The following is an 11,478-nucleotide window of genomic DNA, read 5'->3' on the forward strand; positions in this document are numbered from 1 at the left end:
TGTATAATTTTCTATACATAATTTTTTTTTATGAATATATGGGTTTCCTAAGCATATCCATATAATACATTTAGTTTTATATGGATTAGATTGGTCTTCTTTATTGTATTGCCAAACTCATATTGATAAAATAAGTTTTGAACAATAAGAGGATCAGCCGCCAACCAACCAACCACTGCTACCATTGGAGGAACATATACTTACTTTTTATATGTCCTCTTACTTGAATGGTCCTCTCTTTACTTGAAAATTTCATTACCATAGGAATCTATTTATACATGGAATATGATTTCCACTACTTTTTCGCGTCACTAATAATTAATATGACGATACAGACTTGCTACCATAACATAAGTCTTGAACAATAATAGGAGCAGCCGCCAACCAACCACCAACCAACCAACCACTGCTACCATTGATAGTAATTTTATATGTCCTCTTTACTTGAATTTCAATACCATAGGAATATTTATACATGGAATATGTTTTGCCACTACTTTTTCGCGTCACTAATAATATGACGATACAGTCTTGCTACCATAACATAAGTTTTGAACAATAAGAGGAGCAGACACACCAACCAACCAACCGCGCTGCTACCATTGAAGGAACATATACTTATATTTATATAAGTCCTCTTTACTTGAATGGCCTCTTTACTTGAATTTCAATACCATAGGAATATTTATTTATACATGGAATATGTTTTGCCACTACTTTTTCGCGTCACTAATAATATGACGATATAGACTTGCTACCATAACATAAGTTTTGAACAATAAGAGGAGCAGACACCAACCAACCAACCGCTGCTACCATTGAATGAACCATATATACAAACTTTTATATATGTCCTCTTTACTTGAATTTTAATACCATAGGAATATTTATACATGGAATATGTTTGCCACTTTATCATCGCGTCACTAATAAGATGACGATACATTTTGTTTGTTCAATATTTACTTATATATTGATGTTTCCAATTTAGGTCTTTTATATTTCTTCTTCCCTACCTTACACACCACAAACAAAGTGGCGTGCGATGCTGCAAGCAAGCATAATGATTATGCCCGCTTTGCAACATCTTTATTATCGAATCATCAAGCAAAGGATAAGCTTCAGTGGATCGCAGTATGGCAGCTGCTCAACCACTTACAACACCTTGCCTGTTACAAAAGTCGTTTACAATTGATTCTAGGCTTTGTCATTGTATTAAATAATGCTTTTATATGTAACTAGCGCGGCATCAGGTGATCAAAGATCCTCCCAATTTACTATGTTACAAATTACATTGGCATCACATCCATTGTCGTTTATAAAGTAAATTATAAACTTTAAATGGTTTAGAAGCCATACAATGCAAATTGCCCCTTATTTATCATTGCAGTCCAGCACGGATACGACCTTAGAGGCGTTCAGGCATAATCCAACGGACGTAGCGTCATACCACTGTTCGCTCGAACAAGTATTGTGCCATTGGTCCGTACCTGCGGTTCCTCTCGTACTACGCAGGAATGCTGTCGCAACAACGTTTTGTCATTAGTAGGGTAAAACTAACCTGTCTCACGACGGTCTAAACCCAGCTCACGTTCCCTTGCATGGGTGAACAATCCAACGCTTGGTGAATTTTGCTTCACAATGATAGGAAGAGCCGACATCGAAGGATCAAAAAGCGACGTCGCTATGAACGCTTGGCCGCCACAAGCCAGTTATCCCTATGGTAACTTTTCTGACACCTCTTGTTAAAAACTCTTTAAACCAAAAGGATCGATAGGCCGAGCTTTTGCTGTCCCTGTGTGTACTGAACACCGAGATCAAGTCAGCATTTGCCCTTTTGCTCTATGTGTGGTTTCTGTCCGCACTGAGCTGGCCTTGGGACACCTCCGTTATTATTTGAGAGATGTACCGCCCCAGTCAAACTCCCTACCTGGCAATGTCCTTGAATTGGATCATACCTGAGTAATTGGAGTTATACCAAATTTTCAAATCAAAAATACATAAATGCACCGTTTTATTAAAGAATTTGTTTGCGATTATATAACAAACTCGTGATACTTTGATCAAGAAGCTTGCATCAAAACCCAATACCATAAGATATAATAAATATATCCGTATAATGGCTAGGAAATGATACACGTTCCATTTAATCAAGTAAGTAAGGAAACAATAAGAGTAGTGGTATTTCATTGGCGATACCAAACCGAAGTCTAATATCTCCCACTTATTCTACACCTCTTATGTCTCCTTACACTGCCAGATTAGAGTCAAGCTCAAAAGGGTCTTCTTTCCCCGCTAATTATTCCAAGCCCGTTCCCTTGGCTGTGGTTTCGCTAGATAGTAGATAGGGACAGTAGGAATCTCGTTAATCCATTCATGCGCGTCACTAATTAGATTTTTTTTTTTTTTTTTTTTTTTTTTGATATGATACTTTATATTTACGTCTGCCCGGTGGGCAATAGATTAAATTTTTTGATAAAATTGAGTGTGAGGTAACAATATTTTGTGTGTTGAGGTGTATTAAGATTATACAAGATAGGTGTGAGTGGATTAGTGAGTTTGTGTGTCAGTTTTGGTGGTTACATCAATTATGATGCCTTAGGATCAAGGGACCCTGAAGGGCAGGTCCGCAGGGTGTCGTCTTTTTAACCTCCGAGGTTGTCCATCCAGTACTCTGGTTGCGAGTGGGTTTATGTGGGCTACCATTTTATCCAGATGCCTTCTGCTGAATTTAGCTACCTCTTCGACCACTGTGGGTAGCTTTAAGTCCCTCTTTATTGTGGTGTTACGTACGTAGAACGGCGCATTTAGAATTTGACGCAGGATTCTGTTTTCTGCTCTTTCTAGTTTTTTTAAATTTGAACTGGCTGCAGTGCCCCATATTTCAATGCCATAAATCCACGCTGGTTTGATTATGCTATTATAAAGGAGCAATTTGTTTTTTAAGGACAATTTACTCCTTCTTTGCAATAACCACCACATTTGCCGGTTTTTTAGTTTCATTAGCTTTGTTTTGGCTACTATGTGATCCTTCCATGTTAGCCTACGGTCCAGTGTCAGGCCCAGATATTTGACTGAAGGCTGTTGTGGTATGGCAGCATTGTTTAACAAAACCGCTGGGGATATTCCTGGCCTTAGAGAGAAGGTTATATGCGTAGACTTCTCTGGGTTGATAATGATATTCCATCTCTTTAGCCATGGTTCTATGTTGGACAGAGCTTGTTGTAGGCCTTGCGCAGCCATTGGCAGGGAGTCTTCGGAGACTAAGAAAGCCGTGTCATCCGCGTATGTGCATACCATGCTGTGGCTACCAGAGGGAATGGGCATGTCCGCGGTATACACCGAGTATAGTATAGGACTTAGCACGCTGCCTTGGGGAACTCCGGCGGCCACTTCGTGGATGGGCGATTCCTGATGTTTGCACCTTACGTAAAATCTTCTATTTTCGAGGTAGCCCTTTAGTAGAAGATAGTAAGGAGTAGGCAGGCTGTGCTTTAATTTGAACAGTAGGCCCTGGTGCCATACTCTGTCGAACGCTTGCCTGACGTCTAGGAACGCTGCAGAGCAGAACCTTTTAGTCTCGAAGGAGTCTAGAATGCAGCTGACTACTCTGTGACACTGCTGTATAGTCCCGTGAGCTCGCCTGAAGCCAAACTGGTGATCTGGGATAACATGTTGTTCTTCTAATATAGGCATCAATCTCCTCAGGAATAATTTTTCCAGGATTTTTGAGAGGATTGACAGGAGGCTGATGGGCCTGTATGATCCCAGTTCGGCCTCAGGCTTACCTGGTTTGGCGATGACGATAACTTCGGCACATTTCCATTGTGTTGGGAAATGACCGAGTCTTAGACTTTGGTTCATGATGAACTTCAGGTTTCCGATGCAGTTCGGCGGCATGAACTTCAGAGCAGCGGCATCCAGGCGATCATACCCGGGAGACTTTGATGGTTTGAGTGTTGCTATCTCCTCCTCTATCTCCTCGCAGTCGATTTCTGGAATGGGCAAGTCCATGGGACACGCCACATCCAGGAAATGAAGAGTCTCTTGATGGTCCACTGGGTCGCACAGGTCGAATGGCTGGAAACTACTCTTTAAGTGGTCGGCAAAGGCGTTTGCTTTTTCCTGGTCTGAACGACACCAAGCTCCAGTTGATGATCTGACCGGGGCTATCCTCCGTGTGGGTCGCTTTAAATACTTTGTTGCATTCCAAAGCTTGTGGTGTGCACTACAGGGTTCAAGGTCCGCGAGGTAAGCTTCTAGGGACTTGCTTTTTAGATCAAGAAGCATCCTGCTAAGGTCTTTACAAGCCCTGTTGTAGATTGTTTTGTCTGACCGTCTTCTACTAAGCTGCCAGACCCTCCTCAAACGCCGTTTTTCGCTTACCATTGTTGCCAGCTCGGTTGACCAGAGATAGTTGTCTCTGTGGCCTCTGGTGTGCACCGTTCGCGTGGTTTCAGCCTCTGGAGTTGCGATGCTTGCTGCCAGATGAACCTGTCTGGTGAGGTACTCCACCGCTTCGTCGATGTCTATTGGACTTTCTAGAACTGGCTGGGGGTCTACATGATTTTCTAGCCAAGACTTAAAAATCGGGATGTTTGTATTCCGTCTGATGAGCTTGACTGCAGTTGGATTTCTCAGATAGGAGTTGTTATACAAAATCTTGACCATGCTGTGATCGGATGTAAGATCATGGCATGCAGCCGTAGATATTTTTGTGGGGTCAACTCCTCTGCTGAATGCAAAGTCCAAGAGGTCCGGAATTTTGGCTGGGTCGGTGGGCCAGTAGGTAGGCTCTCCAGTTGAATAGACGGTGCAACCCAGTGCCCTGATGCATCCAAGAAGTGTGCTTCCTTTCGGGTTGACGGTTCGTGATCCCCACCAGGTATGTTTTGCGTTGAAGTCGCCTCCGATTAAGAATCTAGGACCCAGATTCAGTAGTACGTCGGACAGATCACTTTGGCTCAGTGTGTATCTTGGAGGGAGGTATGCGGAGGCGATGGTAATTTTGCCTTGCGACGTTATAAGGTGGATTTTCGCACACTGCATCCATTCCAGTTGTACGGGCTCGAGCTCCTCGTATTGAATGCCGCGTCTGATGATAATAGAGGCTCCTCCACGCATCCGGTCGCCAGGGTGCAATGCGTTGATTATTTCGTAGCCGGGAATGGTAAAGTGGGATCTGGTGGTGAAGTGTGTCTCGGACACGAGTAAGATGTCTACTTGGTTGGTCTTTACATAATGCTCGACCTCGGGCTTGCTCCGAGCCAAGCCGTTCGCATTCCATATTATAAGTTGGGTGTTTATGGACATTTATGATTGTTCTGGTTGGAGAGCATTGTCATCACTAAGTTTTGGAACTGATTGAACATGGAGTTCATCATGGATTCCATTCGGCGCATCATTCTCTCCTCCAAGGCATCAAGGGGGGACTGGCCATTATTGTCGAAGTTTCCAGCCGCGCCAGCCCTAGCAACGTTGGCGTAACTGTATTTGTGATTCCCTGTTTGGTTCGCGGCACTGCTCGCTGGGAAATTTGCGTGTGGAGCAGGATTGGATGAAGAAGTAGTTACTGCCTTAGGCTTAGGGCTGAAGCGCTTCTTGGCTTCTATGTAGACTCTACAACCGCGGTAGGAGGCGGTGTGTTCATCACCACAATTTCCGCACACAGGTGGGTCTTCCTTTGCCTTCATGCAATTCAGGGAGTCGTGTGATAATCCGCATTTGACACAGACATGTTGGAGTTTGCAGTACCTCTTAGTATGCCCAAAAGCTTGGCAGCGGAAGCATTGTACCACTCCGTCGAACTTTTTTGGCTCCTCAATGGAGACGACGGCATGGCACAGTCTGTTGGTTTCGAAGACTTTCTTGTTTGTTGGAGCTGGTTCGAGGTTGACGAAAAACATCGACAATGGCATTTTTGTTACTCTTGATACTGCATTTTTAGCATCACGCACATTGTGGCCGAGATTCACAAAGGCTTGCTTGACCTCCTCAATTGGTGTAGTATGGTGTAGTCCTTTGACAACAATGCGGAAAGCTCGCTCTTCCTTCAGTTGGAAGGTACGGAAAGCTACTTGACAGTTGTCCAGGTGAGCAACAATTTTTCGGTAAGTGGTGCTGTCCTTCGGCATCAGCCTGATGTTGCCTCTTCCCGTTGCCTTGTAAGAGAAAGTATCGGAATTCACCAATGTGCGCAGTTCGTTTAAAAATTCGCCAATGTTTTCTACATCCGGCACAAAAATTGGAGGGGGCTTGGGTGCTGCTTTAGGTTCGGCATTATCGGCGGTCTTTTCATTGCTGCTCTCTACCGGCAGAGAAGCGAAGCGATTAGAGGTGCTAGGACCAATATCCATCTTTTTGTCTTGATTCACGGCAGCCTTATTCTTTATGGTCTTTTTAGGAAAAATGTAAGGGCGAGTTATCTCACCTTCCTCAGGTGAAGAGATGTTTGAGGGGCTCGAGGAGCTCGAGGAGCTCGGGGTTGGGCTGGGAGATTTTTCCCGTTTCTCCACGATGATTTTCTTTACGCCTCTAATTGCCTCTGGCGACCCGGGAGGTAGACTCCTTTTGACTCCTTTTGGTAAGACTCTCGGCTTCAGAACCTGCCAAGTGCATTTTTTGAGTGCGGCTACAGCCGCGTTGTCCACTTCCATGCTGCCGGTGTTGCTATTGTCACCCATGGCGACAGCACCACCAACAAGCACAGCCGGCTAACTGTGTGAGTGAACTATTTATTTCCTTTCCCTCTGCTGACAAAAATCGACGACGAGGTGTCGCCGAAATGTAGGCAATAGTTTTAGGAGTCGCCGCCCTCTGGCGGAGTGATACAGCGATGAGGAGTCGCCGAATGTATGCTATGAATCCTGGAGTAGTCGCCCTCTGGCGGAATGAAATCAGCTGATTTCCAAAAACCAACCAATTTGCGGAGACACGAACCGGTTCAAATTTAGTGCAGACGCGAACCGCGTTGCTGTCAAAATGTTATCTAGATAAGGCAGGCGCCACTCGAGAGAGAGCGCCTCTCTCACAACGATGAAGTATGAGTTTTATTGCCGAAATTGGCCTGACACACGGGGCGCCCGAGAGAGCGCCTCTGTCTCAGCACGTCGAACGTTCTCGAAATGTCTGGGGTGGAAAGTCGCGATTTTGGCCTTCCCACCACCTTTTTCGTGCAGAAAACACGCGGAATGACTATGCGACCACAATGCGCGAATATTTGTGCTATTTTTAGCAATGGAATAGGAGTTTTATTGCCGAAATTGGCCTGACACACGGGGCGCCCGAGAGAGCGCCTCTGTCTCAGCACGTCGAACGTTCTCGAAATGTCTGGGGTGGAAAATCGCGATTTTGGCCTTCCCACCACCTTTTTCGTGCAGAAAACACGCGGAATGACTATGCGACCACAATGCGCGAATATTTGTGCTATTTTTAGCAATGGAATAGGAGTTTTATTGCCGAAATTGGCCTGACACACGGAGCGCCCGAGAGAGCGCCTCTCTCAGCACGTCGAACCTTCTCGAACTGTCTGGGGTGGAAAATCGCGATTTTGGCCTTCCTACCACTTTTTTTGTGCAGAAAACACACGGAATGATTTTGCGGACACAATGCGCGAATATTTATGCTATTTTTTAGCAAGGAAATAAGCGTTTTACTGCCGAAATTGACCCGTCACACGGAGCGCTCGAAAAACACGTCTGCTCTCCAGAGCAATGACTGACAACTGACTAATTAGATGACGAGGCATTTGGCTACCTTAAGAGAGTCATAGTTACTCCCGCCGTTGACCCGCGCTTACTTGAATTTCTTCACTTTGACATTCAGAGCACTGGGCAGAAATCACATTGTGTCAACACCCGCTAGGGCCATCACAATGCTTTGTTTTAATTAGACAGTCGGATTCCCCAAGTCCGTGCCAGTTCTGAATTGATTGTTAATTGATAATCGTTATAATTAATAAGAACTAATTGGTTTAACCCAATTAGTATTCTTAAAAATTTTAGCAAGAAAGTTCCACAATTGGCTACGTAACTAAACTATCCGGGGAACAAGTGACCAACATAAATGCCAGACACTCTATTTACCCAGAACGAGCACATAAACCATGTTATTGTTTCCCAATCAAGCCCGACTATCTCAATCTTCAGAGCCAATCCTTATCCCGAAGTTACGGATCTAATTTGCCGACTTCCCTTACCTACATTATTCTATCGACTAGAGACTCTTCACCTTGGAGACCAGCTGCGGATATTGGTACGGCCTGTTGAGAAGTTTGCGTGTCCCCACCATAAATTTTCAAGGTCCGAGGAGAAAATATCGACACAACAGTATATGTCATGCTCTTCTAGCCCATCTACCATATCTCTCTGCGAAAGACTTCCATGGTAGTACGGCTATAAAACAGAAAAGAAAACTCTTCCGATATCTCTCGACGGCTTCTTTATGGTCGTTCCTGTTGCCAGGATGAGCACGAGGCCCATATTTAATAACAAACGGATACTCAACAGGTTACGGAATTGGAACCGTATTCCCTTTCGTTCAAAATTATTCAAGTATATTAATTAGCTTGATTTATATAATATAATTATATTTGTATGGCATTTGTGTTTTACTTGAAAATTTTCGGCTTTCGCCTTGAACTTAGGACCGACTAACTCGTGATCAACCACTGTTCACACGAAACCCTTCTCCACTTCAGTCCTCCAAGGTCTCATTCGATTATTTGCTACTACCACCAAGATCTGTACCAATGGCAGCTCCATGCAGGCTTACGCCAAACACTTCTACGCATACCATTGTACCTTCCTACTCACTAAAGTTTCAAAATTTATATCACAAGTAATATAAATCATCTACTTTAGCGGTAATGTATAGGTATACAACTTAAGCGCCATCCATTTTAAGGGCTAGTTGCTTCGGCAGGTGAGTTGTTACACACTCCTTAGCGGATTTCGACTTCCATGATCACCGTCCTGCTGTTTTAAGCAACCAACGCCTTTCATGGTATCTGCATGAGTTGTTAATTTGGGCACCGTAACATTACGTTTGGTTCATCCCACAGCGCCAGTTCTGCTTACCAAAAGTGGCCCACTGGGCACATTATATCATAACCTTGAACTTCATATCAAGAAAGTTAAGGTTCTTACCCATTTAAAGTTTGAGAATAGGTTAAGATCGTTTCGACCCTAAGGCCTCTAATCATTCGCTTTACCAGATAAGATTATTTTATATAACATTAAAATGCACCAGCTATCCTGAGGGAAACTTCGGAAGGAACCAGCTACTAGATGGTTCGATTGGTCTTTCGCCCCTATACTCAATTCTGACAATCGATTTGCACGTCAGAACTGTTTCGGTCTTCCATCAGGGTTTCCCCTGACTTCAACCTGATCAAGTATAGTTCACCATCTTTCGGGTCACAGCATATATGCTCAAGGTACGTTCCAGTTAGAGGCATAAATAATATAAATATCATTATACATAACTATATAGAACGCCCCGGGATTGTGTTAATTAGCTATAAATAGTTAAAAAACTAATCCCATTATTAGTCAAGTTAATTACGCTATTAGGTTTATATCCCAATAACTTGCACATATGTTAGACTCCTTGGTCCGTGTTTCAAGACGGGTCCCGAAGGTATCCTGAATCTTTCGCATTGTTAATCATACAAGTGCATATAATAAACACAAAAATCAATGATAATTATGCCATTATATAATTCCGAAAAATTAACGCACTGTATTCATATAAATCTATCAGCACTTTATCAAATTAATAACATTTATTCTGTGTTAAAATGCAAGCAAATTAATTTGAATAAACTATAAGTTATATTTTATGATAAATTTTGTATGCTAATAGATTACAATGTCCTTATATGGAAAAAATGCACACTATTATCATAATATTGTTTAAATATTACAATTTTAATGATGAATTTTCCATAACGGATATTCAGGTTCATCGGGCTTAACCTCTAAGCAGTTTCACGTACTGTTTAACTCTCTATTCAGAGTTCTTTTCAACTTTCCCTCACGGTACTTGTTTACTATCGGTCTCATGGTTATATTTAGTTTTAGATGGAGTTTACCACCCACTTAGTGCTGCACTATCAAGCAACACGACTCTTTGGAAACATCATCTAGTAATCATTAACGTTATACGGGCCTGGCACCCTCTATGGGTAAATGGCCTCATTTAAGAAGGACTTAAATCGTTAATTTCTCATACTAGAATATTGACGCTCCATACACTGCATCTCACATTTGCCATATAGACAAAGTGACTTAGTGCTGAACTGATTTCTTTTCGCTCGCCGCTACTAAGAAAATCCTGGTTAGTTTCTTTTCCTCCCCTAATTAATATGCTTAAATTCAGGGGGTAGTCCCATATGAGTTGAGGTTGTGTATAACTTTTTTTGCAATTAATTCTTTATATATAATGATAAAACATTTTATTAAATTCGTTATATATTTTATATATTTGTATGGCATTTGTTTGGTCTAACGAATCAACGAAGAATAATAATATTGTCAACGGCTTTCTATTTACTAATCTTTAATAAGAGACAATTCTAGATAAATTTTTTATGCTAGACATTTCTCAGTATTATTTGATTGAAAAAGAAAATATTTCTCTTCGTTTTTCACATTCAAATTATTTACTAATGTGAGATAATGTTTTTCATATATTTGTTAATATTATGAATAATATAATAATTAAATTATTATTATCCAATAATATACCATATGCTTATAAAATTTCATTATAAAATTTATATAAACAACTTAATTAGCATAGTCTTACAACCCTCAACCATATGTAGTCCAAGCAGCACTATAAAATTAATTAAAGTACATAACAGCATGGACTGCGATATGCGTTCAAAATGTCGATGTTCATGTGTCCTGCAGTTCACACGATGACGCACAGTTTGCTGCGTTCTTCATCGACCCATGAGCCGAGTGATCCACCGCTTAGAGTTTTATATATTGGTTTGGTAATTTTGTCATATATGTTTTTATTGAAAGAAATTAAAAATACACCATTTTACTGGCATATATCAATTCCTTCAATAAATTGATTTTTATACCTAAAACGAATGCTGCGAAATGTCTTAGTTTCATATAACCAATAATATATCAAGTATTTTTTAAATGGCATTTACGGTATTAATACTTTTTTTTAGCGATATATATTGAAATTTATATAAAACATTAACCTGTAATAATCAGGTACAACATTGTACATTTTAGGTTGTTGCATTATCCAATGTATGCGCATAACTGAGATGAACAATACATATCGCAACGCGTGTATATTATGGTCCATATACACACAGTGTTTTATTAATTAATTGCATTTAATATACAATATAATAATAATATTAAATAAATTTAATAATTTCGATTTGCTTGTTCGAATTTGTTATTTGTTTGCTTTTGCTTATTTATTTATCTCTTATTTAATGCAATA

The 11,478-nt window shown here is 41.4% G+C and overlaps 1 non-coding gene and 1 pseudogene across 1 annotated transcript; both read right to left on the minus strand.

Annotated features, from left to right (window-relative positions):
* Positions 1–1,095: 1,095 nt before the first annotated feature.
* LOC119562856 lies at positions 1,096–10,407 on the minus strand (annotated as a pseudogene).
* A 401-nt stretch (positions 10,408–10,808) lies between these two features.
* Positions 10,809–10,987, minus strand: LOC119562857. The gene has a single exon (XR_005222082.1). It is a non-coding gene; the product is annotated as a 5.8S ribosomal RNA (ribosomal RNA).
* Between the last annotated feature and the right edge of the window lie 491 nt (positions 10,988–11,478).

This window comes from Drosophila subpulchrella, unplaced genomic scaffold (genome assembly GCF_014743375.2).
Source record: "Drosophila subpulchrella strain 33 F10 #4 breed RU33 unplaced genomic scaffold, RU_Dsub_v1.1 Primary Assembly Seq98, whole genome shotgun sequence".
NCBI classification, from domain to species: Eukaryota; Metazoa; Arthropoda; class Insecta; order Diptera; family Drosophilidae; genus Drosophila; species Drosophila subpulchrella.